Source organism: Bactrocera dorsalis, chromosome 3 (assembly GCF_023373825.1).
Source record: "Bactrocera dorsalis isolate Fly_Bdor chromosome 3, ASM2337382v1, whole genome shotgun sequence".
Lineage (NCBI taxonomy): Eukaryota > Metazoa > Arthropoda > Insecta > Diptera > Tephritidae > Bactrocera > Bactrocera dorsalis.
The window spans coordinates 74,618,663-74,642,220 of NC_064305.1; the positions used below are offsets into that span (position 1 = coordinate 74,618,663).

At 33.5% G+C, this 23,558-nt stretch overlaps 1 protein-coding gene across 2 annotated transcripts in view; it reads left to right on the forward strand.

The window, feature by feature from the left end:
- The window catches only part of LOC105224570 (tubulointerstitial nephritis antigen-like), an 87,466-nt gene that overhangs the window by 57,766 nt on the left and 6,142 nt on the right, over window positions 1–23,558 (forward strand). Inside the window, exon 1 of one of the 2 annotated variants that reach the window (XM_049453216.1) lies at window positions 15,698–15,934. The exons of the other annotated variant lie outside the window; for it this stretch is intronic. The gene's annotated coding sequence lies outside the window, so the exon portion shown is untranslated. Of the gene's footprint in view, window positions 1–15,697; window positions 15,935–23,558 lie in introns of those variants that run through there. 2 annotated transcript variants of the gene reach the window in all.

The window sequence follows — 23,558 nt, forward strand, 5'->3', positions numbered from 1 at the left end:
GTGTTGCACGCAAAGTGGCCAAATCGCTAAATCGCCCCTCAAATGCAATGCAATGCGGTGGCGCTACTTCATGCTGTTGCCGTGTGCCACCGTGCGGGTGTGTCCGACGGCATAAAGTGAACTTGTAGGCAATTGAATGGTTTTAGTGGATATATGTATCTATGTAGTATGTGTAGTATGCCTAGCATATTAAGGTGGTCATGATTTGATCAACTAGTTATTAATTTGTAAAGATTTAAAATTAGTTTTTAAACAAGCAATTATTAAAATAGAAGATGAGAATAGTCTGTATGTATGTAAAGGGTGATTTTTTAAGAGCTTGATAACTTTTTTTAAAAAAAAAACGCATAAAATTTGCAAAATATCATCGGTTCTTTATTTGAAACGTTAGATTGGTTCATGACATTTACTTTTGAAGATAATTTCATTTAAATGTTGACCGCGGCTGCGTCTTAGGTGGTCCATTCGGAAAGTCCAATTTTGGGCAACTTTTTCGAGCATTTCGGCCGGAATAGCCCGAATTTCTTCGGAAATGTTGTCTTCCAAAGCTGGAATAGTTGCTGGCTTATTTCTGTAGACTTTAGACTTGACGTAGCCCCACAAAAAATAGTCTAAAGGCGTTAAATCGCATGATCTTGGTGGCCAACTTACGGGTCCATTTCTTGAGATGAATTGTTGTCCGAAGTTTTCCCTCAAAATGGCCATAGAATCGCGAGCTGTGTGGCATGTAGCGCCATCTTGTTGAAACCACATGTCAACCAAGTTCAGTTCTTCCATTTTTGGCAACAAAAAGTTTGTTAGCATCGAACGATAGCGATCGCCATTCACCGTAACGTTGCGTCCAACAGCATCTTTGAAAAAATACGGTCCAATGATTCCACCAGCGTACAAACCACACCAAACAGTGCATTTTTCGGGATGCATGGGCAGTTCTTGAACGGCTTCTGGTTGCTCTTCACCCCAAATGCGGCAATTTTGCTTATTTACGTAGCCATTCAACCAGAAATGAGCCTCATCGCTGAACAAAATTAAAGCGCGAAACACATTTCGAACCGAACACTGATTTTGGTAATAAAATTCAATGATTTGCAAGCGTTGCTCGTTAGTAAGTCTATTCATGATGAAATGTCAAAGCATACTGAGCATCTTTCTCTTTGACACCATGTCTGAAATCCCACGTGATCTGTCAAATACTAATGCATGAAAATCCTAACCTCAAAAAAATCACCCGTTATATGTATGTATTTTCCAAATTTCGGTGGTAAAATTTTTATAGAAATATTCTTCTGCAATATTTTATAATTTAATTGCATCGTGACGAGCTGAGTTGATTTAACCACGCCCGTCTATTGATATATTCGCCAACTATTTACTCAATTTTTGAGATCTCGATCTCATAATTTACAAATGTCTTTATCTGTTCATGAAGCAGCTCCTTTGTCGGAACCGTCAATATAGGACCAGAAGTCTACAGACCGATAGGGACAGCAAACGAAGCCATATTATTCTAGCTCTTTTGACATTTCTCTTCGGTAAAGTTTGCCCTTTCATCATGGAGAGATAGATATACGATCCAATGAGTCAAAACTTAAAATTAAAATTTACTACCGAAATTCAGAGTCAGTGGCCTCAACTTTAAGAGCGCTACGTCCATCTCTGTGACGTCGTTGTGGCGAATTTTGCGAAAAGATCTTGACCTAAATCCTTACAAGATCAAATTACGTTAACTAAAGCCGCTTGATCACAAAAATCGCCGTATATTCGTGAGTTGAGCTCAGCAACAACTTGAAAATAATCCACACGTACTCCATGAGTCACCATTGCGTCCCGAAAAATTAGGGTTTGGTGCGGTTTATGGGCCGGTGGCGTCATTGGAAAGTACTTCTTCCGTGATGATCAAGACGGGCACATTACTGTGAATGGGATTCGTTTAATGAAACCCGAATATTTTTGACCCGAATTGGACAATATGGACAATATGTGGTTCCAACTGGACGGCGCCACAAACCACACATTGAATGTCACAATCGATTTATTGAAAACCAAATTGCGTGAACGTGTTATCTCACGAAATAGCTCAGTCAATTGGCCGTCTCGGTTGTGCGATTTGACGATGTTAGATTATTTTCTGTGGGGATTCGTTAAGTCTATGGTCTACCCCAATAAGCCAGAGAATACTGATGAACTTCGTACGAAAATCGCACGAGAAATCGCAGCAGTATAGGCCGATTTATGCCTAAAATCGTCGAAAATTGGGTTCAGCATCTGGACTTCTGAAAACGGGCCCGTGATGGCCATGCTAAAGAAATCGAGTTCCATACATATTAGCATCGAATGTACTTTCACAGGAATAAAGAATTTCATGAATATCCAAAAATTTTGTAGCGTCCTTATTGAAAGCCCGTTACAAATGGTGCATCAAACTCTAGTCCTTATATATATAAAACCGTTTTTAGTTGACCTGGCATCTTTCCACCGTTTGGTATAGATTATTTTGTAAGACAACGCTCCGAACGAATTGTTCAGATCGGGCTATTATATAAAGCATACAGCTGTCATACAAACTGTCGTACAAAGTGACCGATCAGTCTCAAGTTCTTAAATGAAAAACTTTTAAAGTGACGAGGTATCTTCATGATAGTCAAAGTGGAAAGGTGCAAATATATTTTTCAGAATGGACTAACACTACTTTCGGGAAACTGATAGCTACAAAAATTAGTGCCACCTTAATGCATAGACTTATGTTCGTAGCAAAGTCCATATGTTAATGCAAAAAAACTTTTTCGGCTGACAATTGTTGGCCTACTGCACTGCATTGCAAATATTTGTGTAAACATAATTGATTCGTTGCCATTCGGCAGCGTCTCCCACGACTCAGCTCAGCGCCACGGAATTCGCTCTCGTTTGTAATTGTGCGTGCCTGCCACGCCTGCAATAATTCTTGAATTGCTGATAATCAATTTAAAATCGCAACGACAACAACTTGTTGACTAGCAACACGTAAACGTGCTGTTCCGTTCGCTCGACCACTTAGCTGTCACTTGCCACAACTTGACGGATGTGTGATTGTTCACATTAGAGTGGTTCGCACAAGATTTATAGCTATGGCACATTATAATTTCTAAACGCTTGACAAATAACAGTATTTTGTTGTACAAAATTGCACCGTTATTTGTGGTTTTGAAAATAATTTTGAAAAAAATGTTTTTTATTTCGATATTTTGCTAAAGACAGCTCCGCCCTACTTTTGCAATATTCATTCATCTATACAGATATTATATCCATACATACATATAAAGGGTGATTTTTTAAGAGCTTGATAACTTTTTTTAAAAAAAAAACGCATAAAATTTGCAAAATCTCATCGGTTCTTTATTTGAAACGTTAGATTGGTTCATGACATTTACTTTTTGAAGATAATTTCATTTAAATGTTGACCGCGGCTGCGTCTTAGGTGGTCCATTCGGAAAGTCCAATTTTGGGCAACTTTTTCGAGCATTTCGGCCGGAATAGCCCGAATTTCTTCGGAAATGTTGTCTTCCAAAGCTGGAATAGTTGCTGGCTTATTTCTGTAGACTTTAGACTTGACGTAGCCCCACAAAAAATAGTCTAAAGGCGTTAAATCGCATGATCTTGGTGGCCAACTTACGGGTCCATTTCTTGAGATGAATTGTTGTCCGAAGTTTTCCCTCAAAATGGCCATAGAATCGCGAGCTGTGTGGCATGTAGCGCCATCTTGTTGAAACCACATGTCAACCAAGTTCAGTTCTTCCATTTTTGGCAACAAAAAGTTTGTTAGCATCGAACGATAGCGATCGCCATTCACCGTAACGTTGCGTCCGACAGCATCTTTGAAAAAATACGGTCCAATGATTCCACCAGCGTACAAACCACACCAAACAGTGCATTTTTCGGGATGCATGGGCAGTTCTTGAACGGTTTCTGGTTGCTCTTCACCCCAAATGCGGCAATTTTGCTTATTTACGTAGCCATTCAACCAGAAATGAGCCTCATCGCTGAACAAAATTTGTCGATAAACACATTTCGAACCGAACACTGATTTTGGTAATAAAATTCAATGATTTGCAAGCGTTGCTCGTTAGTAAGTCTATTCATGATGAAATGTCAAAGCATACTGAGCATCTTTCTCTTTGACACCATGTCTGAAATCCCACGTGATCTGTCAAATACTAATGCATGAAAATCCTAACCTCAAAAAAATCACCCGTTATATATATATTCATTATTATGCACATATTTATTGAGTATTTTTGCGTGCGTGCACATATTCCAGTGCAATATGATCAATCACCCATTGTCGATCGCTTGGCTCATTGCCCGATCCATGTAAATGGCTAAATGACGACCGACGGTTGACTGATTTTACATGCATATCTACATTTAAACACATACACACGTGAGGGACTTACGAGCGGCTTATATTATCTTATTTGCCAAGCAATTTGACAATTTGCGATTATTTTGCATTAAATAGCTGACAGTTAGCATTTTGTTTAGATTTATCATTAGCGTTTTTCAAGTGGTTGTTATTATTGTTGACAGTTTCACAAGTGTAGCGCTTAAAGTGATTTGTTTCTAAACGTGAGTTATTAAGCTTTGTCAGCTTTTATCTCAAATGTCATGTATTTTCGTGTAGTAAATATAGCCATTTGTCTAATCGTTTAAGAAAGTTGACAAATTTTGGATTTTGACTTTTCAGACGAATACCTCATTAAACTGTCGGAAAATGAGGCATTTCTAGGCGATTAAATTATAAGGGGAATACCGAAATCTAATGGTGTTAAAGCACACGATCCAGGGGGTCAAATCTGTTCACCTAAACGAGAAAGTACTCGACCTAGCAATGTCTCATGCAGTAATTGAAGTATTTCATAGACTGTATGACATGTAGCGCTGTGTTGTTGAAGCTAGATATTGGCCACATCTTCTTCTTCTTTATTGGCGTAGTCACCGCTTACGCGGCTATAGCCGAGTTTAAAGACCAAAACAACCTCGGAAAAGATAGGTATAGTATCATACAATTTCGGCAAGTAGAACTGCGTTATCATATCGTGATATCGAGCTCCAGTAATAGTCTGCTTGACCAACCTCATTTTCAAAAAAGTATGGTCTAATTATGTCTCCAGCCCAAAATCCATACCATCCAAACCGTGACACGTTGTGGAAGTTTTTCGACAATGACATGTGAGTTCTCAGAACAACAAAAAACGCCATCAAGGTGGAAATGTGCTTCATCGCTAACATTATTTTGCTAAAAAAATCAGCATCCATTTATTAAAGAAATTTGAAATATTGTTTAATAATGAAGACCCGGTCTATCGTGTAAATATTACTAAGCCTAAACTGACAGCCTTACTCCTGCAGAAAATAATTCGAGCTGCAGAATTGAATAGAGAAGGCACAATCCTCTACAAGAATGTATGTACAACTGCGTTGAAGTCCAACGCAGAATAACTCTTACGAACAGGTGCTACTTCGGACTGAGAAGGCAATTGAGGAGTAAAGTTCTCTCTCGACGAACCAAAACGAAACTCTATAAGTCACTCATCATCCGGGTCCTGCTAAATGATGCGGAGGCCTGGACGAGGACAACATCTGAAGAGTCGGCATTAGAAGTGTTCGAGACGAACGTTTTGCGAAAGATTTGTACTCCTTTGCGCATTGACAACGGCGAATATCACAGTCGATGGAACAATGAGCGATACGAGATATACGACGACATTGACAGAGTTCAGCGAATTGAGAGACAGCGGGTACAGTTGCTAGGTCATGTCGTTCGAATGAATGAAAACACTCCAGCTCTGAGACTATTCGACGCAGGACCCGCTGGAGGAAGCAGAGCAAGAGGACGATCACCACTCCGTTTGACAGACCAGGTGGAGAAGGACCTGTCTACACTTGGAATTTCCAATTGGTGCCAAATAGTAAAAAGGAAGAACGACTGGCGCGCTGTTGTTAACACGGCTATAATTGCATAAGCGTTGACTACGCCAGTAAAGAAGAAGAAGAATGGTCACAGTACTAGTCAAAATTTTGATTTTTATTTAAATGGCGGTTTCCCCAAAAGAAGTTCTTTTTTGCGAAAAATTTTCACTTTACATCCTTAAAGAACTAAAATTATTATCAAATATTTTCAGGTCAATATACAAAGAAGTTCGTTGGAAAATTTCAAATCGAACAGTCCAGCTGTTTCTTAGAAAATTTTCTCACTGGCTTTGGAAAAAGATTTTAGAGAAAAAGCGTTTACGTTTTTGGAATCTGATGATAGTACTACGTTAAAAGATTCCTACAAAAACGCGGATATTTCCAAAACACTTTGCCCAAACAGCTTCAGAGAATATTTTCAAATGTTTGTTCATTCGATATATGGATTTGAAACTCACAAGTGGTTAATCTACCAAAATAAGCAAAGGTGTTTATTTTTATATTGCAGAATCGCTTAGCTTTTTCGAATTAGTAATAAAACAAACAACGAAACACTTGAGTAAGCAAGCTTTTTAAGAATGCCACATACATACGTATGTATACACATTCATTCTTACACGCACGTATTCCCTTGATTATGGTTTATTGCTGGGCACTTAATGTATATTAATTGCAATAGAACTGCTGAAATGCCATTGGCGTTATGTCACACAAACAATTTACTATACAAAAACAAAAACAAAGAACTACTGAGTAACAATTATCGCACGTAAAAAGTACCAACATAAAATATATACATATGACGAAAACTCACTCGGCCACTTGCTATTAAATTCCAAAATTTAATATGCCAAATTAGTAGGCACCACCCGAAATTTTTTGTTTGTCAATTCACTACAATTCCACTGATATTCAAATCACTAATTATGCTTTAAATGCTTTAAATACATTTTTATTTGCTCGTTAAACAATTATGCGTATAAAACTGTTCACAAACTTCATGCCATGAGCGCTCGGCAGGGGAAGGTGTGTTGGCATTGGACGCGTTCAGCATTAAAATTTTTGTTTTTTCTTTTCTAATTACTTAAGTACACACAGACTGTATTCAGTCTACTATTTTTTATTGCTTCGCCAGTTGCAGAGCTGCTAACTTTATCAGGGATCATAAATAATGCCGCGTACGTCGTCAACAAATATGCCATGGTTTCTAGAATAAATAGTGGCGCTCGCCTAATTGGTGAATCTAACGTTCAATTAATTTTGTGGTTTAACTTATGGCTAATTGACACCATAAGCGGTAAATGGGCTACTATATATACATACATAAGTATCTAAAATTATGTCATAGTAGTGTGACATCTGTCTAAAAATGTGAAGGGTTCATACAACCTCAATAATGGAAAAATACTGTCAACATAACCTTGATTTTTGATCTGCTTTGACGTGATTTTCTCGTATTCGGCTCACCTTTGCCACGATTTTTGGCCAATTGACCGTCTGTCGTAAGGATAGATTCGAGACTTATCGCCAATAATCATACATCCTGGTAGTCGAAGAGCATTGTTTCACTACCTTAATGTTTAATAAAGGATAAGGCCAGTCTAGAGCCCTCGAAAAAGACAAAAATTTTACAATTTGTTACGGGATAGAAAGGCCAATAAAGAATCGTCGAAAGTCCAGTTAAAAGTTATATACTGAAAATTTTCTCCCCAAAAATACTTGAAAAAGTTGCATACAACTTCGAACCAGATCTCCAATAGTCATAAAGCCTGCATGATTTACATTCTTTCTAATTTTTTTTTTCTGATAATGGACTGTGGAATGGTGGAATGTTGTCATGCTGAAAATATTTGCAGAATGCACGATTGTGCTATTGGTAGCTTCATGTTATCAGGCTAATTTTAATAGCCATTAGATTAGTATGTTGCTAGACACTCATAATGTAATATATAATTATATGTATATGTATGTATACCTAGAGATATCAGAGTAATTAGGCCGTTATCAGGGTTGATTTCACTTTTTGATTGATAGAGGTATTAGTTTAAGCTTTTTATTTGCATACATACATACATATGTGAAATCATATACAAAAAAATTCTTCTTTGAAGATCAACAGCCATATGTACATACTTACATATGCATGCGTACAAATTCCTTCATTGATTAACATTTTTATACTGTCTCTATGAGTTTTGATTGAATTAACTCGAACCTTCGCATGCAATTTATTGTTATCAAAAATATTTTCCACAGCAATCAATCACCGTATATCATAAACACTATCACGCGCACCATACCTACAATGGGTAATATAACTGTAAAAATTTTGTTTACTTTTAGAAAATTGATTTTTATTAGCTTTTTCGATTGCGTGTTGAGTGGTTTACGCGAATTGAAATTTAACTGGAGCAGAATAGAGGTCAAGTGCACTTATGTTATGCCATAGATATTACATGTAGATATGTACTTACATAAGTATATACATATACATCAAATGTTGATACGCACCGGCGCATATTTCACTCTTCGTGTTTGTTCTTACACACAAACAAATTTTTTTTGTATGCAATATGTGTGCTTACATATTTTCAATTACAAGGCTTTCCACGCGTGTAATAAAATTCGACAGAATTTTCGTGAACTTGTGCTTAAACTGAAATTGTGTAGGCACACTATTGGTATTTTAAAAGCAACAAAAAGTAATGTAAACAATACTGATTAAGTACTGAGGTGTATACCCATAACAATTAGTACATATTAAGGTGAACCAGAAAACCTAATCTTGAATTTATGGTTAATAAACTTACATACTATACATACATATGTATGTATATAGCAGCAATGCAGTCTATTTAGCTAAATTTTAAAAGGTATCGATGAGCTATTGCACCGTTTTGGTTAAAATTTTTTACATAAAAAATACTGCCTTGCAGGGTTATATTCTCTCTATAGCTAAGTTCATCTTATTCCATAAATTCCTTATTGTTTTTGTTATTGTTTTTTTGGCTCACCCTAATACTTATTCGCGCATGTAGACACATATACATATGTATATTGTGTTAGAAATTTTAGTATTCGAAATTGTTTGCAAAATATAGTAATTTTTTACTGTTCCTTGACAACAGATTTAAGATTTCTTTTCAAAAAGCGCGGAAGTAGGAAATCAAAAGCTAATGAAAAGTTTATTATTATCAAAATTTTTGGTGTAACACTTAAAATGACGGCATTACTCATCATAACACATAATAGAATGCATAGATCCCATTCCGGCCTCCATGAATTTTCGCGGGCTATGATATCAAGAAAGTATGTGGGAATTTCTTTCTATTAAGAATGTATCTGTATCCTCTGGGGTGAGAAGGTGACCTCCTTCCCAGGGTTGACCGCTGAGTTTGAGACCCGCCACGCAAAAACACCACCAAAGGAAAGAATAAAATAGCCTCGGATGTAAGACCCCCCTTTTGATGAAGACCCCTGCAAACGTCAAAGATATAGTGGCTGAATTGTCGATTAACAATTAGAGACCTCGCTGATAATGTTGGAATATCATTTGACTTAACCTAAACAACTCTAAATAATGCTTTGTGTCCCGCGTCAAATCTCGATTGATGCCAAAATCGCTCAATCATGTCCTACTGTCATTGATTTTGCTCGAGACTTTTTTGCCAAAAACTCGATCCATATCGTTCTGAAACCTCCACCATTTATCTGATTTGGGTCCATACGACAGCAATCAGCAATCTCAAAAGACCAAAGCGGGAACGCCGTTTTGACACGATTGAAGAGATAGAAACTGAATCGAAGAAGGTTCTCAAGACTATACCGAAAAAATACTATTATGACTTTTTCGTGCTTTTTTTCGATTGCAGCGAGTTGAATCTTAGTAAGGCTTATTATTTTTGTGTCTCGCAGTTGCTCAGGACTTGGTCGTTGACCACCGATTATGAAGCTCACTCGGGATCCATAAGACCGGCGCTAGATCGCAAGAGGACAATAATGGTATAGTCTTTGGATTAGAAAAATATTATTATATGTAAATGAAGCAAATAGAGATGATTTTCGTATCCTTCCCAATCCTTCCCAAAGAGATTCCAGTTACCAACTTTCAGTCTGAGATTATATATTCCGTCGTTTAGTATTGGGATCATACTCTGTTCGCTAAATTCTGCTACTTTCATGTTTTCTTCTTTTCCTCTTGTCAGAACATGAGGGATAGGATAGTCTAGAGCAAAAGTTTAACATTCTATGTTCAGAAGCTGACTAACCCGAGCACTCGACAATACGTGAATTAGACAAGAAATACTTTTTTCACTATTCTAACCATTGAGTTATGTGTTTAAAACTGTTAAGTGTATTTTCAACAAAAATAAATATTTAAATTTTACGAAAGTTCATAGTTTGTACTAAACCCTTCATTATGGACCAAATATATCACCTTTTTTCGAATAACCAACTTTCGTCACAATATCTCAAACTTTATTCAAACTATCGCTTGAACTCGGTCAGTTGGATCTACAGACTTCCTGTTATCAATTACCCTCGTCATTTTATGTTATAGGTGTAAACAAGGTGAACGGAAACACATAATACTTATTTATGTACTCGTATAAGTATATTCTTAGCAAAAATGCTAAGGTTATAAGAAAAGAATGTATGGCATGTTTGATGGCGTATGCTTATATAGATAGCATTGGCTAATGTTTATTGCACTTCAAAGGAATGACAATAGAATAAATGAGCTTCGCAGATATTTCGAACCAACAACAACAATAACCACACACAAATTATTGCTCAAAATGATGTGCAAGCAAGCAAAAATAAATGAATTCCAGTTTTCATTTTGATGGAATTTCATGCAACGACGTCAGCAGATAATACAGTGTCTGCGATTCTTCTGCAATAGCAATCGCTGCTTTGCTATTTATTTGTTTTTTGTACTTGTTTGTAAGAACGATTAATACAAAAAGCTGAAACATTCCAGTATGCAAAATGCGATTGAAAAAAGTTTTATGAAAATTAAAGCCAAACTGCTGATAAATGAGATCATAATTATTTATGTTTTTAAGGAGTTCGCATTAGCAACGTGTTTGCCAGCGGGAGGAGAAGTGCAAACCTCAGTGCTAAAAACGCAAATGCTAAACACTAATCGATTTGAGACGCTAAACAAATTTAAGTAAAAAAAAATTATTTTTGTTAAAAATATTAAAAAATTTAAATTTACTCAAACAGCGAAAAAACAACCACTCAAGATCTCAGTGAACAAATTTGGCTTCGAAAATAATAATTTACATTTATACAAAAAACGTTGGCTAATTTTTGATGCTTTATTCGCATTTACAATCAATCAAGCCATCAAAGCTGTCAATTATTTGAATATTGCAGCAGTCAAACAGGTACTTGAAACAATCAACAAGACACTTAGTGGGGCAGTGGGTAGCCGAGTCAGTGATTTAATTGTTGTATTTGCCATACAAAAACTTATTTGCAGTTTTTTATGCCAAAGCACATGAATTCATGAGTCCACTCTCCAACTCACGATGCTAATGCAAGTTTTGCTAATGTCAATCAAATATTGTGCTTTTTGTATATCAAAAAAACTATACAAATTTGCTTTAGAATAATAAATATATATTATAATTTTTGTTAACTTGTATACTCTAGCGACTTTTTTTTATTGTTCCGAAGCTTATAGGTAAAGTCTTAAACTCATTTTGTATGGCAGCCGCATGCTGTAGTGGTCCGATCTGCACAATTCACAAAGAGATTCAAAGCCGACGTAAACAATAATCCATGCAAAATTGCATGAAGACAGCTTATGAACTAGAAGAGTTTTCATATATAGAGTCGAAAATGGCTAAATCTATACAGATTATCATACTGATCATTTACATATGGTATAGAGCTTGTAAAAGTCTTCGACATTTCTTTCTAAGTAGTAAGACTTTTTTGGTTGGTACAAATTGTTCAAAGGGGGTAGAGAACACGTTGATGGCGAACCACATCCAGGACGGCCATCTAATGATCAACTGACGATCAACACTTCAATAAAGTAAAGGCATTGAGACTTAAGAATCGACGGTTAACAGTCGGTTAACAGATCTTACTAGCATCGTTGGAATATCGGAAGGCTCAGTGAAAACTATTTTGAAAGATCATTTGTGCCTAAGAGGAGTGAAAGCATGATTGGTTAGAAAACCACTCAACTTTTTCTAAAAAAAAAGTGTCAGAAAACGTATTATTAATGGCGATGATTCTTGGATTTATGCTTACCATCCAGAAACAGATGATTAAGCGACCAAACACCGTGGCAAAGGTCAGCCGAAGCCGAAAAACCACGTCAACCACTCTTTGTTTCTGCAGCACGATATTACAGCGCCTACATTGATTCTTCGTGAATTTTTCGCCACATTTTCAACCGATATCGTGCCGTATCCAACGTATTCGCCTGATTTAGTTCCGTGGCTATTCAGCACAGTCAAACGACCCCTTCGGAGAAACCGTTTTGAGTCAATTGAAGACATTTAACGTGAATCGCTACGCGCATTGAAGGGCCATTCGTTAAGTTGACTTTAACAACTGTTTTCTGAATTGGAGAAAACGTAGACACAGTGTACTGGGGCCTAGGGGCATTACTTTGAGAGCGACGACATGGATTTTGAAGAATAAATTAAGAATTTTAAAATTATAAACGAAGTCTTTTTATTTTTACTAATTGTAGTATAAGGAGTATATGCCGAAATCAGCATAATAGCATGGCAAACCGATTTCACGAGGTCTATCTAACCGTCAATCGGACTACTCGAAGAAAAATTGAACTACAAATAAGTATATAATGATGAAACGTCGTATTATTTTTTCTGGATACACTGGGAATGTTAGTTTTACAGATTTTCTCAAGACAGTTATCTCCAGAAACTTGGATTTTCTATTTCCTAGTGATGGAATTTAAAACTACTACTGTTATAATTAAAAATAATAAAAAATTAAATACTTTTAAATAGAAAAAAAACGGTGTTTCCATTTTCTGCATTTTTTTATTTTGCAAAAACATCACATAATGATAATATTTTTTATCAATTAATTACATAACGTAATAACGTGCAACAAAAAGTAAAGGTATTTGACCTTCATTTAAACTCTTTGTACCATAACATGGCCTAAATAAGTATTTGAATATTTAGCGAATTTCCTTTGATGACGTCAATAGCATGTAAGTCGACCTCCAGCGGTTCGTAAGAACGAGTAAATTTGTTAGTAAACATGCATTTCGTAAAATTGGAATTCCACTTTTACTTACATAAGAAAAACGTACTATATAAATATGTAAATAAATATGTATGCAAACTCATTTCTAACTAATAGAAAAACTATTTTATTTCTAGCTTATTTTACAAGTTCACTGAATCACCACCAAGTGCCTACACACAAACATATATGTACATATATATATGTGTATACATACATATGTATATACGAATATGCTGCAAATGCGTACAATTTTAAACAAACATATTTTAAACCGCGTCGATTGCAATGACGTTTAAGTCTAATACGAGTAGTCATACACCTTCGATATTCGCAATATCAAAGAGGCATAAATATATTCGTCACCCGGTAACTACACTAGACATACGTAATAATTACTCATGTTATTGATAAGTAACTACTTCGAGCAGTTTTCGCAATTATTAATCCTAAGTAAATATTAGTATGAATTCTGAAAAATGCATAATTCTCTCTCACATACATACATATATGTATATATTTAAATACTCATACATACATACATATGTATTTTGTTAAGGGATTCAGCTCTTTACCCAGTGATTACTTGAAGTGTCATAATTTGCTCTTATCGTTTTGCAAACACATTTATTATACGGTTATTATAATTTTTTAATATCTGATAAGCAGACACTTAGTTGTCATGATATGTGCAATAGCTAAAGCATAAACAACTTTTTATGCAAATTAAATGTTTGTGGAATATTAAAAAATGTGAAAATATTTTAATACCCTAAGCAAAGGAATTTTTATTGCACATACTTACTTAAAAAAAATGTATTTTTATTTAATTTTAGGAGATAACCAAATATTATTTGTTGTAAACAAGTTGTTCTTTTTTATAATGGAGGCTGGCCAAAATTTATGTACAAATAAAATTCCAGTAGAATAGTAGTAAACAAGTAGTGCTCCTACGTTTTTTATATCAAATTAACTACTATACAAATAACCATTATCTTACTTCATTATCAACAACTCACTGCGTTATGTGGCATGAATTGCGAGTTAAAAACTTTTCATTCATTGCTAGCGCGACATTATGAGTTAGCAATTTTAAGTAATAATTCTGTAAACAAGAAAAGTTCCAGAAATCCGCTAAAATTTCCAAATTTTTTATGACGCTCACCATTTCATTAATTTTAACACCTTAAATACAAATAATTGCAAATCAAAAAGTCAATAATTTCATCGAAATATCGAGTTAAGTGTGGGAAATACATTTTCGTGTATGTAAATCGAATTAACAGTTTTATTGATTTTATGAATCATTACTATGTTATTCGCCTGTGTAGCCGTAGGTACACATTATGCTATATATTTACTATATTTATATAAATGATGACATTCATTAAAAATGTATCCAATATTCAAATATATAATAGCAACAAGTATTCCGCGAAAATATGGCAAAAAAGAACAAAAAATATGTCATAAAAACAATTAATTCGTTACATGCATAACTAATTGTAACCCAAAAGAGGTGTGAAGAGAGCGCTGATTTGCTTACTCATCTTGCTTGGCGCTTAACAGTCTATTTGAGCTTACAGGTGTGCCACCCCCAACGCGTAGGCGGCCTTATTTGTGATTGTTTGTGAAGCACAATTAACATTTTTGCGGTAAAAAGATTTTTTTATATCTTTTTCGCAATAACCGTACATTTTGTGAGACCTAAAAAAGCTAATAATTTATATTTTATGACCAATGAGTAGTATTTGCGGAATATTAATTGTTTGTTATGAAAAAATAAATAAAAACAACAAAAAGTAAAAAAAAAAATTAGTTAAAAAAAATAAATAAAATAAAAAAATTTTTAATTTTAAAAATGAAATTAAATAAAACAAATACAAGAAATAAAAATAATAAAAAAAAAAATTAAAACCATAAATAAAATAAAAGAAAAAATAAAATTAAAATTAAAATTAAAAAATAACAAAAACAAATGTCAAAATAAAATAAAAATTTTTTTGCCTGACTTGGGAAGCGAACCAGCGCCTTCATTTTCATGCTGTTGAGCACACAATTGTACAAACAAATTATTACCTGTGAGTCAGCAATAACAACTCTGTGCTTTACATTCTCCTGTTAAATCAAAAATTTACTCACTGGCCCTCTGTTAACATAGCAAATGTTGTTAACATTAGCAAATGTTACCTCCAGCATTAAACCAGAAAATGTTATATGCTGCTATGCATTTAACATTGTTTACTCATTTCCGATCGCTCATAAGTGGCGCACAAATGCTCACATAATTTTATTTTTTGTTACAATTTACTTTTCACTTTTTCTGCCAAACATTTCTGTTACTCATGCAAACACGTAGCTGTATGTTTGTGTGTGCATACATACATATGTATGAATGGAGGTGTTTTTTTTTTTAGTTGAGTGGGGCGCGTTTGCATTAGTTTGCGTTTTGTATTTACTTTGCGCCAACTTTTCTTGCGCTGCAAATTCGCTACTGAATTCAGTTGATATCGAGCCGCGATCGCAGTTGGTACGCGAAAAAGTTGGAGACTCGCGAAATACAACTTTGGAGTAAAATTTGAAAAATTAATGAAAATAAAAATATTGTTTGGCGCGTATAAGAAAAATTCGATACAAGATAAATACATTTAAACTTAAGTGAATACGAAAAACGTTATTTATTGAAAATAAACTTGTGAAATCGCGAATATTAAAGCGTTTCAAAGAAATTTGGCAAAAAGTTAGTATTCATTGTGATTGCATTATGTATTGAAAAAATATATTTAATAATAAAAAAAGTCTTAAAATATTATGTGTTTGCTGCAGCATAATGTAGTGTATAAAAACATTGTCTGAAAGTTTACTTCAAATACAAAATTTTGAAATTAACAAAAAAGAGTGTGACCTTTCTTTAAGACTTAAGTAAGACAGTGTTTTGGAATTTTAGAGAAAAAAATGGGAGTAATATACATATGTATGTACATATGCATTTAGGAATAAAAATATAATTTTTTCTTTTTTATGAAAAATCGATAAAGCTAATTTTTCGCAACCATTTTTTTTAATTTGTGAATGTAAATACATAAACTTAAACTAAAACAAGTCTTAGAAAATTTTTTTTTAAATTTATGTACATATGTATGTAATTAAAAAAATTAATTCAATAAAAAAAATATGTTGAAAATAAAAATTGTTTAAATATTTTAATTTTTGTATAAATTTGTTTAATAAAAGTTTAATTATTTCAAATTTCATAAATTTTTTAATACAAATTAAAATGTTTTAATTTTAATAATTAAAGTTGAAATAATTTTGTTTGAAGTTTGAAATCTTTTGAACCGTTTTTTTGCAATTCAGGGTCAAATTTATATTAAAATTGACATAAAAGGTGGACAAATAAATTAAAAAAAAGAGTCCAGAAATATTATCTTGCAATTCCAACTTATTTTCCTCAAATTTCATAAATCAAAATATTTGTGTGTAAAGAAACATCGCTTGACTTTAAGTATCAAAATTTCGCGTTTGAAATGTATGTGTGTATATGTGGCTCAAATAAAAAGGTAGTAAAATTTCTTCGCTGGTTGAAAATATGTACTCTTATATACAGCCACTAGCTCTTGAATTGTGAACGATTCGCTTAAACAAGATGAAATTTCTGCTTAACCGTTTTCAAATTGTGTTTCTGAGCGTTGTCGAAGATTTCAATAACAAATTTGAGAATTTTTAAATAATAACCATTTTTTATAATATTGAATCCAGACAAGCTCGAATTCCATTAGGAGCCTTTAATTAGAAAGGGAACAAAACCCTATTTTAAAAATATATAAAATTTCACTTAATTAAAGCAGCGAAACTCCAATTCGTCTAAAATAATTGACATAAATGATTTTCATTTAATAAAACACTGTTCCATCTCAAAAATACCAAAATAATAAATAAAACTTGCCCTTTTCCGCTTTGTTCTTAAGTCAATGGCTGCATACTGTACTCACATGCCTGATAATCAACTCGACAATTCTGCTTGGTCAACAAAGAATTGCAGCGAACTTAGGCATAAATATGCACACTCACATAGCCACATATGTATAAATATGAGACAGAGAGCGCAATTAGAGCTACATACATATATGCACATGTATGTGCATGCATACTAACGGCATTCGTTGTGTTGTCCCTGACATTGCATTACAACATGTTTTTGGCAGCTCATTCCCTAACAATAGCCATAATTATAGTAAATCTGTTAATTCGCATATTTTATTTGCAAAACATACAGTCATATGTATGTACGGAAAATATGTCTGCAGCTTAGTCAAGTAAAAGAGCAATGTCCCTAGAAGTGTAGACGTAACAATGCTGTAAGCAAAAATTTGCAAAAACACCAAAAAAGTATGAAAATGTTAGCGACAGTGTGGACGTAAACATAGCAACCACAACAAAGCAACATTTTTGAACGCCGAAAATTATAATTAGTTTCCTCGAAAAGTAATCTTGTGCTGGAATATTTTAATGAGCTGTGAAATTGGAAAATTGTTAAATGTTTTGGTTTTGACAAAATATTATGGTTCCTCGAAATGTGGCAGTGTCACTTGAACGAAAATCTATGCAATTGATATGTATGTATATGTACAAAAAATTTGCTGAAACTGCGCGAAAATAAAGTAAACAATGTAAAAAATAAAAATAAAATCAATATACTTATGTATGTACATACATATGTAGATTATCTTGCAAATATTTCAATTTATTACCAATTTGATACGTTGCAAGTCCAAAGGTCGCTTTAAGTCCATTAAAATATTTTTGCTACGTAATCAATAGTATACAAAAAATTGCTTTTAATATTTGTTTTTTTTTTTTAATTTTAAATTTTTTTACTCAATGCCAATAATTTAATATTTCATTTTTTTGTATGTTGGTAAATGATTTTCAAATATGACAAATAGACATCTTATCAAGTATTCAGCGAAAAATAGGAATTCAGCAATCTTAACCTATTACCGGATCTAATTTTACCATCTGATGAAATTATACACGGGACAAAGCAAAAACAACATTTTCGCGAATCACAAATCGTTATCGCCTTCCAACTCGGCTCCAATTTGAATCAATATAAACTTTCCTAAGCTGAGACCAAATTTCTATATACTCGTGATAAACCACTACAGGGATGACATTCAGTGCCTTGAGAGAATTTGTTTTTTTTCGCCTTCCGGTAATTGTAATTCGCTAGATTGCTGGGCAGTTTCGTCGTGATACTCGTATTCATAAACTAAGTAAAATGGCGTTAGATAAATGTTGGACCCCTAGTTACGTTGCCCAACATCTTGAACATCGTGCCGAAGAGTCACTTGTTGACTATATAAAGAGTGTGATATATTGTATATACAATATAGTGTATATAACATAATATTATAAATATTGCATTTGATCCAGCTAAAACCCTTAATAAGCAGAATTTAATCAGAATATAATTTCATCACTTACTGCACACTCATGATATCAAATATGATTTTTATCTTTATGATTGCAATTAGTGCACTAAATCATTATTCAAATTCGTTATCTTATTCATTGTATCTACATATGTATGATAAGAAAAAAGTTCATGGTCGATGATACACCGCTGCGTTTGTATATTATATAGTATTAGTCACAAAAATGCATAAAAAGTTAGACTAGGGGGAACACAATTGAAATACAAAAAATGTCATAAAATGTGGCATGAAGAGTTCTTTGAGCAATAATTTTTTTTTTAATTTTCAAGTAAACTTACATAAATAATTTTTCTATTATTTATTAATTCTATTATTTGCTATTTGTTAGTTAAATTATTGAAATTTTGTTTATCAAATTTTTGTATACCAAATTTGATTAATGTAGTCATTTTATTCACTTTTACTAGTTTCCCTAATATTTTCAAAACAAGCAAGTACCCACCTCTCTTCAATGAGAAATCGACTTCTCATCATCATGAAATTGGCAAACGAATCACGCCTATAATAAAGTTGCAAACGAAAAGAAAGTGCAATAAAAATAGCGACAAACAATGAAAACTGAAAGTGTAACACAACTGATATAAATAAAAAAAAAAATTAAATAAAGACTGCAAAACAGCGCTACAGTGGATACATAAGTACATATTCGTGAATGTGCCAAATAAAGCAGATTTGGCAATGTCTCCTTCGAAACTAAGAGATATGAAGGGTTTTTATATGTACTTCCATATACATATACCATATAAATTCTTGAAAAAAGAAAAATATATATTTTTTTTTTGCATAAAATTGAAGGTTTTATGTGCTCTTTATCCGATTTTGGTATATCGTTTTGTTTGGTAGCTTTTTTTCGAAAGTAGTTTCATAATCCCACTCTCATACATAGTTCTATTAAGGTTTCTAAACCTTCGCCCCTACTAAGATGATCGATTTTCATAGCTTTTCTTGAGGCGAATTGTCAGCAGCAACATTTTTCACCGTAGACAGGAACAGATAGTAATCACTTCATGTCAGGTACGTGGTATAAGATGGATGCTTGGGAACCTCGCAACCAAGCTGACGAAGCTTCTAGTGAAATAATATCGATGCTTGTGGGCTGGCGTTGCATCGTCTTCGTAAACTTCACAAATTCCATTGGTGGCTTACCTGGCATTATTCCATTTTTTATACAAAAATTTCAAAATATAGCGAATTTCCTCATTATTTTCACTCATTTTTGAACAGCTGTAACTCTCTTTCAACTGCCCTGAATTTATTTTTTTTGCTTAAATTAAGCTTAAAATCTCACTTTTCAAACACTATATGACGATATGTGATAGGTAGCACTGGAAATATACGACTGCAACGACATCTATTAAAAAAATGCGAAAAAACTTTTTCGACTACCCAATAATATCGACTTAAACAATTTAACATACATACATATTCTCGATATATACCAACTAATTCTTTTCGTTGCTTAAGTGTTCCACCAAAACATGAAATTTATTTCGTGTTTATATTTATCCGCGTTAATTCCGTTATTTGCTAGCAATAAATTAAGTAAATTAATGTCGTGCTAATCCGTTAGCGCTGACTTCGTTGACTTTCTATTCGCCAAAGCGTCAAGCGATTTTTTCATTTAGAAGAAGCACCTAGAAGTAAGGCGTTGCTATCAGAATTTATTAATTGCCAATGCTGCGCTTAAATTAGACGCTGAGATGTGACAAATGCATGACTCAAGTATTATTTTCAAAACAACGAAGCAAAACTAGAATAACTGAAATTTAAAAATCGCAAAAAAAAAAAATCATGAGAAACAAAGGCAATAAATAAGCAAAGATATTATATAAGCATAGACAAATATAATATCTGTCTGGATTTGAGCTATTGAATAGTTGTATATAAATTTCAAAACGTCTCCAGTTGCTTAAAAAGCTGTTGCGCGTGCGCAAATGCAGCCGCTGTTGATATGTTGCCGTTCTGGTTTTACTAATTTGTTAAATATTAGATTTTTAATTGTTTGTGTGATAAAATTTTTCTTTTTTTCTTGTTATTTTCTGGTTTTTTTAAATAAAATTTTATTTTTTCTTATTTTTTTTTTAATAAAATTTTGTTTTTTTCTCGCTTTTTTTCGGTTATTTATTTTTGTTTCTTGCCAGCAATGCTGTCGCACAGCTTCTGCGCTTTAGCCAATTTCATAAAAAATTCTTCGCTTATCTGCGCAGTGTAAATCATGCAAATTAATTTCTTTCCAATTAACTTGTAGTTCGTTAAAAATCGAATAATTCATGAAGATAATTTCTTATGCAAAAAAATATAGATTTTTTTTTCCCCAAAAATAACATTTCAGCACAAACATGTTTATCGCTGACATCATTTTTGCGCGCAACGGTTACGGGACAGCTTATTTTGTTTGTTTGAACTTCAGCTTCAGTGGTCTTTAGCAAAAGCGCAAGAAACTAAGAAAAAAGTTCGCAGAATGACACATTGAACCTTTGAGTATTGAAATCAATTCAAAGCATAATAAGTAAGCGCTTCAAAAACTGTTGACAATAGCGAAAACGAAACTAAAAAATCGAAAATCAAAAATAAACAAACACAAGTTTGTTGTTATTGTTGTTGTGTCATTTTAATTAATCGGTTTTCTGTCCACGCCACAGCCCTTTCTCAGCACTTCTATGCTTCCCCTTCTGATTGCGAATTTTTCGAAGCTCTTTTTATCTGTCATCTAGGCAAGCAATCAGTGCGTGGCGATGTGCCTTCTCTCTACCTAGCTCTGTACCTAAGTTTCTACTCGCAAATGTGACTTACAGGCAGACAAAATAAAATCAATAATGTGCTTACCGTATCGACGAAACATTGCTTTCATTAGTTATTCAAGCGTATGCTCGCCTACAATACGAAAGTGTGTCTGTGAAACGCATACTATAGGCGCTGGGAGCTATGCCTTCGCATAATCTGGTTAGTAGACAAAATGCGATCTATCGCTAATGCTGATCGCATTAAGAACATTTTATTTTCGTTTTCTAATTTGTTATTTTTGCTTTTGCGAATTTGTGTGCGTATGACAACAACACTGCCATCCTACTTAACCGGTTCGCTTTCCACGGTGCCTGAGCTGTTTTTGACGTTACCCACGCATAGGCACAAACTGCTTCAATCAGCTGTCTTGTTATTATTTTCATTATACACACATACATATGTACAATATATACATGTGTTTTTTTTTGCTGTTATTTGTTGGCGCTAAAGAAAATCCAGTCAAATACTCAAGCATGCGCAGCAATTAAAACTGGATAGCGTTTAAACTGGATCTCGTTTTCGTTTGCTATGCGGAAATAATAATTATTCTGAGCAATATTTGATTATGTAATCGAATTTTTTTAATGAAAACACATCTTTCCACTTAACTAATTGCATATGTTGAGTGTTTTATAATAAATATTTATGATAATTAAAGCGCCAACTAGCGTAGCAAAATCTGTGCGCGGTTGTCGGGGCGTATGAGCAACATTCAGTTGAAGGTAGAAAAATATTTTAGATATCTGCTAGACACGTTCATGCATATCGTCACCTAAAATGCAAAACAGCAAAGGTAAAAAAAAGCGAAAGTCGTTTTCAGATACAATAATCAATATTTAACCATTTTATAACCAAAACTCAAATTTTGTTTCAATATGAGTGGTTTCTATTTCATATGAAAAGCGATGTTACGTTATTTTGCATTTTAAGTGACGATATCTACTTTAGAATTTACAGGGAACCAAAAAATGGAAATACAACGTTTGCGGGAAACGTTCTTCGGATCATTCTGAACATTTTGGTGTAAGAGACTAGCGATTATAAAATTTTTTTGGTCAGTATTTGAGATATCCGAATGAAATTTAACGCTTGGGAACATTTTTATATTCTATTGATCCTTTGTCAGAATCGGCCAGATACGAAAACTATATGACATTTCTCCCATCCAACAGTTTAATCAGATTTTTGAAGTTTCTCCTTAAAAATCCCTGGCTCGAACCGTTTTTAGACCTATAGTCTCCTAGGAAAGTGGTTCAGAATGATTCGTTGAATATTTCCCGCATAAGCGGTTTTATAGAAAAAATCAACCCTCTCTAATGTATTTACATATAATTTTGTTATAAGAATATTTTTAATTTTTTTATATAAATAAAAGTAAAATTTAAAATTAAGAAAGCTAAAGTTTTCAGAGAAAAAAATAGAGAACGGGGTTATGTCCACTTACAAATCAGAAAAAGGGCGTTTTTCGTGTGTGTTTTTTTTTATTTTTATTTAAGGATGTATTCCAGTCTAGAAATCATTTTTTAATATTTAAATTATTTGCGGATATTTTGGAATTTGCTAACCTGGCATCCAAACTGGTTCAGCCGGAACCAAAACTTTACTCACGATTTCTTAGGTTCTACTATACCGATTTACTTGACATTTTTAAAGACTCTTCTTTATGGATAAGTCTGTGTGTGGAACTATCCATATCACCAAATTTCATTTTTAACTATTTTAAAAGCATAACGATCCAGCTATGTCGAAGAAATTTTCCACACGAACTCTGAAAACTTCGCTCATAACTCCGAAACTATTTGCTGGATCAACTTCGAGTTGTCGAAAAATATTTTCAATTATATTTATGTACCGGGATTTCCAATTGGGATAAAAAGATTTAAAAGTTTCGTTTCTGCCATTTTTAATATGTCGTGATCTGTACTCTTTTTGTATTGTATTCAGTAATGTTTACAATTTCATCATTGAAAGATATAAATATGAAAGAACAACGTTTACAAATTATTTAATTTTATTATCAAAATAATCGTTCTCCCATTAATCTCTTCATGCGCCTTTTCCATTTTATGGTTGTAATAATGG